Here is an 8,174-nt window from a genome sequence, read left to right as displayed (position 1 = left end):
GGACTTGTGGCTAACATTGTATACATTCATTTTATACTGTAAAAAGTTAGCTCAATGTAATAGTTATACACGTTTGTTAAGATATATGAATGAAGGTAATTTACTGTCATTCATTTCCTTGTTATCAGAATTAAACTACTGTTAAAGGGATAGTTCGGCCAAAAATGATATTAAACCCATGATTTACTCACCCCCAAGCTGTCCGAGTTGCATATGTCCATCGTTTTTCAGACAAACACATTTTCGGATAGTTTAGAAAATGTTTTAGATCTTTCAGTTGATGTTACGGGGTCCACGACCTTCAAGTCCAAAAAAAGTGCGTCCATCCTTCACAAAATAAATCCAAACGGCTCCAGGATGATAAACAAAGGTCTTCTGAGGGTAATCCGAGCGGTGTTGTTGTAGAAATATCCATATTTAAAACTTTATTAACGTAAATAAATACCTTCCGGTAGCGCCGCCATCTTAGTCGCATCCGCATTCAGGATGGGAGCTTACGCAGCCTACGGAGGCTACTCTGCTGCTGCTCTGTGCCCCCGCCCTCCGAATTTGTCATACGTCACTAAGAAAAGTGCGTACACTACGCTAATACTCTCTCCTGAATACAGAGGAGTCTAAGATGGCGGCGCTACCGGAAGGGGTTTATTTACGTTAATAAAGTTTTAAATATGGATATTTTTACAACAACACCCAAAGGACTCTGTTATCATTGATTGTATGTTGAAGTCTACCGTAAATTGAGTCCACACAAGCTGTTTGTAAATGTTTTTGATGCTGAAAAAAATCCAGCTGAAATGCGAAGAAAAAAGTGTACCACCCAGCTAGGGATCTTTTACCATCATACTGCATAAGACATAAGCCCTATTCGGACGGGATTAGTTTTACAGGGGGACCTCTGAGAAAATCGTGCTTCTCAGAGGTCCTCTGTGTTTTTAATCCCGTCCGAATCGGCCATGTCTTTGATTTTCTCTGACGACCTCCGTAAGAATTCCAGAGCAATTGTTTTTCGCCGAACTCAGAGGTCCTCTGAAAAATTTAATCCCGTCCGAATGCAAATGTCTGTGTTTGCCCGCAATATCTTTTGAAAACTCGGTTCATTTCGTGTTTTGGCCAATGTGATCTGCCGTAAGGTCTTACTAATGCGCGACTATTGTATTTCCTGAGTCCCATTCATTCAGATATGAATGTTTTTTTCGCATTCGGCAAAATAAAATAATTAAATCAAGACGAGCTGAATATCAAACACTGTTAAGACTGGCCACTGTAATATCATTAACGTTATAAGAAACTCAGTTCAAAGTTGTTAAACTCCGGAATGGTAATGTTAATTAATAAAGCTAATACATTTTATTAATCATTATTTCTTCATTTCTTTGTGTTTATTATAAGCAGACAGTTATATAAAACACGTAGGCTAACGTTACTTTAGTAGGATTTTTATATTTTATTTTGATTTGATAAAATTAAATTCATAAATTACATGTTCTATCATAATTTTACATGTAAAGCAAAATATTAAACATTACGTACGCGTATCCAGAGCACGTGCTACTGCAACGCCCAAATGCATGAAACAGACACTCCCATCTCTGGAATAGCCTGCATCATTTTAATCCCGTCCGAATCGGTACATAAAATCACAGACGTCCTGGGGGACACGTTGAAACTCAAACGTCGTTTGGAAAACTAATCCCGTCCGAATAGTGCTATAGATAGGTTTTACATTTTTATAATCATGCATTGTTTTTGGTCATGTGACTTCACTTTACTTCTTTTGATCTATAAATTTAATTGCCATGAAGATATAATTGCAGGGAGGGACTCTGTGAAGAATAAAAGCATTTTTTTTTTTTGCAAAGGCATTTAACCTTAAATGACATTATATCACTTTCATAAAAATTATCTTCAGGCCATCTTAAAAATTTTTACATCCAAAACATGCCTGTTTATTGATGATCTCTGGACTTCATCTTGGACTATGTATGCTATTCGGATGTTATGTACCACATTTATTCATCTCACTCAATGGTGTCAACGCTCTGATCAGCAGTGACATAACAGCCAGTCTGTCGGATTAATCGACTTCCGGCCCTTTCACATTTCCTTCCTTCCTTCCTGCCTCCCCCGAACGCTTCGCTTCCTTCCTATCTCTCAGTAGACACGAGCACACAGCGTCCCACTCCTACAAACAGCCCCAAAACAGAATTTGTGTCTCTGCTGCACAGAGATTAAGTCTGACGATCAATGATTTTTACTTCGCTCTTCATTTTAGGCTCCCGCACTCATTTCTTTGACTGATGAATGATTCATCCTCCAGTCAGCTCCGGACCGAGTGGGATGCAGAGGCGGAAGAGGGTGTGGGACTGTGTGGAGGATAGTGGCAGGTGCACGCAACCACCCCCGCAAACAAGGAAGAGAAGTTGAGGCAGAGTTCATTTTACACACTGAGATCGTAAGAAAGACAGAAGGGGGATTGATCTTCACAAGTTAAACTTTCACTACAGAATTTTATGAAATATTACTGTTACTTTCTCACATACACATCTGACTCTAAGGAATTCGAAATATTCTGTTTTTTACTGGCTTCAAATGGAGTCAGAAGTTTGTGCAACCCACATTTATACACCATAACATTTATACCATTTCTATGACGGTAATGGCTGAAAGTTGGATAGATGAATGAATGAATGAATGAATAAATGAATGATCAAAGGCCATGACTCTATGGGGGTGTGTACAGAAAGGGATTTACACCTGCGGCCGGCGTATGTTTTCAATGCTTTAAAAATGGTATGCCAGGTTTTGTCCACACAAATTTTCAACTTTGGGTAAAACGTTCAGCTTGTCAATGTCACTTTTCACTCAGCTCTCCAATCACAGTGGAGGAGGGGCGGGACAAATACCACAACAACCAACCGGTTCATTGAAATATTATAACAACAAAGCACTCAGGGTACAAAACGCTGGCAAGTGCCCACAGTTGGCATCCACCTGCTGATTTTAACCACGTCTAAATGCTTTGGTGTACATGCCCCCTAAAGCTATTTTACTAGATTAAAAACAAGTTGATAGATCTTTCAATGTCCTTCATAAGGAAAAATATATTTAAGACCTTACACTGTCAGAAAAAACTTTCAAAAATGGTCTCTAATTGTCACTGGGACAGAGCCCCTTACGAAAAGTAGTGCCTCAAAGGTACATATTGGTACCAAATGTATACATATCTGTACATATGTACATAAATGGTACACTTTAGGATCTTTTAATACCCTTTTTGTAAGGGTACTGCCCTTGTGCCAGCTTGGGACAATTTTAAGACAATTGTTTCTTACAGATATGTGGCTCTATCTTACACCTGGCGCAATGCAACGCAATGCACGATGCAAGTGTATTTTGCTAGTTTTCATCCTGTGCAATTATCATTTTCACGTTTAACGCCACGTTGTATAAATATAGCAAATGGATTTGCGCCCCCTTTTGCGTCCATGGGAGTTCTGGTCTGAATACGAGGTGTGTTCAGGCGCGTTGCTATTTTGAGGCAACTAAAATAAAACAAAACCATTGACCAACAAAAACCTGGTCTAAAGTCTATGGCGCAATATGTTTTTTATATTAGTAATATGCACCTATAAACAGGACGACAACACGTGTTTGCTTATCACTACATAAATGCGGAGCAGCACAAAAACGCTTTTAAATATATGAAAGATTAAAGGGTTGAATGTAAAAGATTATTATTGAGTCTCTTGGACATAAATGAGGACTAATTATGAGAAATTAGAAGGCACAAAGAGCTGCTTCACCTGAAGCCTGTTAAGTAAATAAATTTGCTTTAAACAAATGCATCTGTTTTTAAATGTTTGTTTTTTTAAATGCTACCTCACGGATTTATTGTATATGATGACTCTGTACCTGTGGATATGGTGAGAAACATTTTTAAGTAATGCTAAAAAAAACTGACGCTGTCCAAGTGCTGAAACGTGTGGAGAGCCGTTTGTAAATTCTTTATCTCCTGTTTGTTACAAATAAAGTATTTTTAGAGTACAAACCTTTTCTTACATACTTGTAAATTTTTTTTGATGATATTGGATAGCCATACATTTAAAGCAATTAAAAGCCTACTATTTCTACTTCCATGACTAAAAGAAAACAGGTTTTAAAGGTTTTAATCAAAAAATAACAATTTCAATACAAGTGAAAAACAACACAATTATTTAACATTAATCTTAAACTGGGGATCTTCTTCCTCCGCTTAGTTTTTCAGTTTACAAAGTCAGTCATCTTAATAGGGATTAGACATTACGCCAGCGCAACTGGCTTTTAAAGGGGATGAGAGCTGAGACTCTCATTTGTTTATTGCACGTTACGTCCAAAATACTCCCATTACTCATTAAAAAAAGGACCAACCGTTTTCAACCGTGTGCTCGGCGCACAAACCATTTTTCCCGTTGTTAAATTAGCAAAAGTAGATTCGGACACGCCCATTTAGACATTGCGCTGTGCGCTTCAGACAATGCGCTTAGATCTTTAAAATAGGGCCCATACAATACATAAACCAAAGTCAAATTTTGAGTGGATGATACGCCAATCTTTCCCATTCACTTAATACCACACATCTTTTTGTTGTTTTATATATAATTTTTTCTATTTTTAAACCATTGTTGCTTGGGATTGGAATTAGATTTGGGGTTTGGGTTAGGATTGTATGTATAGGTTTCTCAATTTTTTTCTCAATTTCTAAGCCATGTTGCTTGAATTTAAGGTTAGAATAAAAGTTTGGGTTAGGATGTCTGAAATGTAACAGAAAGTTGATCTAACCACAATCCCAAGCGACAATGGTAAAAAAAACATTAGAATCAATACATGAAATGACTGGGAAGGTGAATGGGAAAAGTGAATGGGAAGGACTGGCATATATATCATGCAAAATTGGACTTTGGTGTATGTATTGCATGACTTTTCAACTGCATGCTCCTGTACTGTATACGATTTTCATGAAAATGAGTTGAATATAAGATATAAGTATAAAAAAAACTGTTTGTAGACACACAAAACATCATAAACAAACCTTAGAATGTGAGATTTCAAAAGACACTATTTTATCTTTCTTTCTAAACCCTATGAATACAAATTACATTTTACAGATATTCATCATAGACTCATTTATTAAACCTATACATCTCTAGAATTGCATATCCATGTAATGGGGCATGAATATTGATGCTACGGGGAGAATATCTGATGAGAGAGGGCGGATGCTCTAACAACAGTGTAATTGAATCAAATTCATTTTACATGACCATAAATTGAGTTCTTTGTTTCTTTCTCCATAATGCATAGTACGATATGTCCTGATATGGTGAAAACAGCATGAACTTAAGCAAAAAAGATACTAAATCATTTAAATTCTTCTTTTCTTTTGGGGTACATATTAAGGGGATGGATACATATACAATAATTAGGACATCTAGAAGAAGCGTTTGTAGTATAAATAAGTTATGTTGATTTCAGATGTTTCTTAGGACAGTTATTAATCTCCGTTTAACAGTTTAGGGTTAATTTATCAGCATTCACAGTCACTGTGTTAATGCTAATTTCACTAAATATATAAACCCTTTTGCAGAGTATTCATATGTGCTTACTGTTACTGCAAGTTACTGCATGTGGCTGTAGCTTATTTATCTTTTGAGGTTGTGAAAAGGATTCAGACCAACTTGAGAAAAAAGCAGCTGAGAGAGGTTAAGCTGTGTCAGATGGCCATTGTAGAAACTGGAAGTAAATCCGTGTGTAAATGTACATAGGCACACTCACATTTACAACATGGAGGATCATTTATTTTCAATTAACATTTTAGATATAATAACAAACATATTTGTTTTCATATCTTGAGGTGATACTGTATACCATTAATTTTATAATAGCAAGCATTATTGTATTTTTTTGTTTTATGCATACCTCAACCACTAACATTTTTTCTTTTTTTATGGAAACCTGTCTGGATTTTAATTAATTTTTTATATATGTTTATTAATCTGTTTTTCTTGTAAGGCAATGTAGCTTTCATTGGGGGAAGGTTGAGCTGACCACACACTTTCATTTTCATATTAATGCAAGAGAAATTAAGACGTAACTAAATAAATCATATTTTTAAGCTTTTCCAATGCTTGTGAAATCATGAACAGGTTTATTTTGTGACTCTGATGTAAAACAATTTAGAAGCAAATTATCAAAAGCATAAATATCTTCTTTTTTTTACTGTTTCGTTTCTTTTTCAATATCTGTTTGTTTTGTGCCAAAGTGCAACATGGACAGTTGCGTTTAGTTATTTACATTTATGCATTTGGCATACACTTGTGGAATAAATGTATGATACATATTTGTCAGTATATGTGTTCCCTAGGATTTCCCTGACATTTGTGCTCTACCAATTGAATTACAGGAACTATTTGCATATAGTGTAACATACTTAAATCTGAACTTAATCTTAAATGTTAAATGTTTCTAAGAAACCTGAACAAGTATAAAAACTGCCTGCAGAATAACATCATGTAGAAATTAACCCTCCGTTGAATCCAGACATTAATTATTATAAACTGAATTTTTTTACCAGATAGCATGTCTAAAAAATATCCAGTCAAAATGTTTGCATCTAAACATATTAAAAAAACATATAAACAATATTAAGCCAATGCTGAAGTTGTCAGAAAGAAAATAACATGCACTGCCAAAATAATTGCATGATACATGATATTACTATAAAATGTGCACCCCACATAAAATACCTATTTAGCTGTAATAATTTCTTCTGGAATCAATTGCAGAAATCATATACGCCCCCCAAAATGTTTAATTTGTGTCTCAATTATCCCTCACAAATATTTTATATGTTTGACATAAAATTTTACTGCTTCTGTCATACCTCATCTGTTTTAATTGTAAATAGATAGTAAACAGAAAAGAGCCTCTTATAGCAGTGCTCCATAGTAGCCGTCTTTACAGCCTTGTAAATAATAGTTTGATGGGCATTAAATTAACTAGTAAATTAATGAATCAAAGTGTGTACATTTCAAACTGTTACATATGCATGCTGCAATAAATAACCTAGAAGGATCAGTATAAACAGATGGACCTGAGATGGGCCTTATGTGCATTCTGTGTGTATATCCTTATCCGTGTTTACTACTTTGCATGTCTATAAACATGCCTAATGCAAAAGAATCATGCACCTGATTGCAATTTTATGAAGCCCTGATTTGCATTTTACTCGTGAAGACTTTGGGGATAAACACACACACATTACATATGCACATACATGTAGGATGTAGAGAGGGAGGAAGGGAACCAGACAAGTCTGCTCTGTACTTTTTTGTACATATCATTTAAAAACAATCAAGCAGGGAAGTGCTGCTTTTTGTTCGTGGTATATTCCTCATTTTTCGAAAATGTATCCCCCTCTTACTTCTCTACATTTGACTAATGCCTTATTAATGCTTAAAAGTGTTACAGAATGTGGGCACAACTCCAATTTATTCATGGGTGAGTGTGTCGAGTGCTGCTATTGTTCACAATGGCCAGTATGCCAAGTAAGGCTTCGAATTTTTATCAATAGTGAGTCCATCAGGGGTTCTTATTGCATTATTGCAAATAATGTAAAAGGAAACATAGATATTTTTATTCATCAAAGACACAAAGCATTTACTTTAAAAATTATTTAAATTGATTTATAAACTCTGTTTCCTGCTTTTAGGGATCTTGGTTTATTTAAAGTCCTATGAAAACACCAAAATTGACTGTTTAAATGGGGTGGGATTAATTTAAGAATATTCCATTTTGAGAAATAGACCTCTTGCCTAAAAACCACCTCATACTACATATAAAGTTTTTTGCGATATATGGGAGTGAAATTTGTGTGTTTCTGGCCTTATTTTCAATTCCCAATGTCAATTTGGGCGATTTGAAGGGTAATTGAAACGCAGCTATTGATACCTGCTTCCCTCTAACTGATCATGTGCTATTTATTAAGGGTGACAGTGTGAAAATCAGTGACATTATTAAGTGCTGGGCTTGACTCCTAGCCCATAACCGAGTTGTTGAATTGAGTTATTCATGGGCAGAGGACAGAAGCAGTAAAGAGGATGTGATCTGATATTATGATTTCGTTTCCACAGTCATTC

The sequence above is a fragment of the Paramisgurnus dabryanus genome, chromosome 15 (genome assembly GCF_030506205.2).
Source record: "Paramisgurnus dabryanus chromosome 15, PD_genome_1.1, whole genome shotgun sequence".
Lineage (NCBI taxonomy): Eukaryota > Metazoa > Chordata > Actinopteri > Cypriniformes > Cobitidae > Paramisgurnus > Paramisgurnus dabryanus.
The sequence above is the reverse complement of the archived record's forward strand: the minus strand, read 5'-3'. Positions refer to the sequence as shown.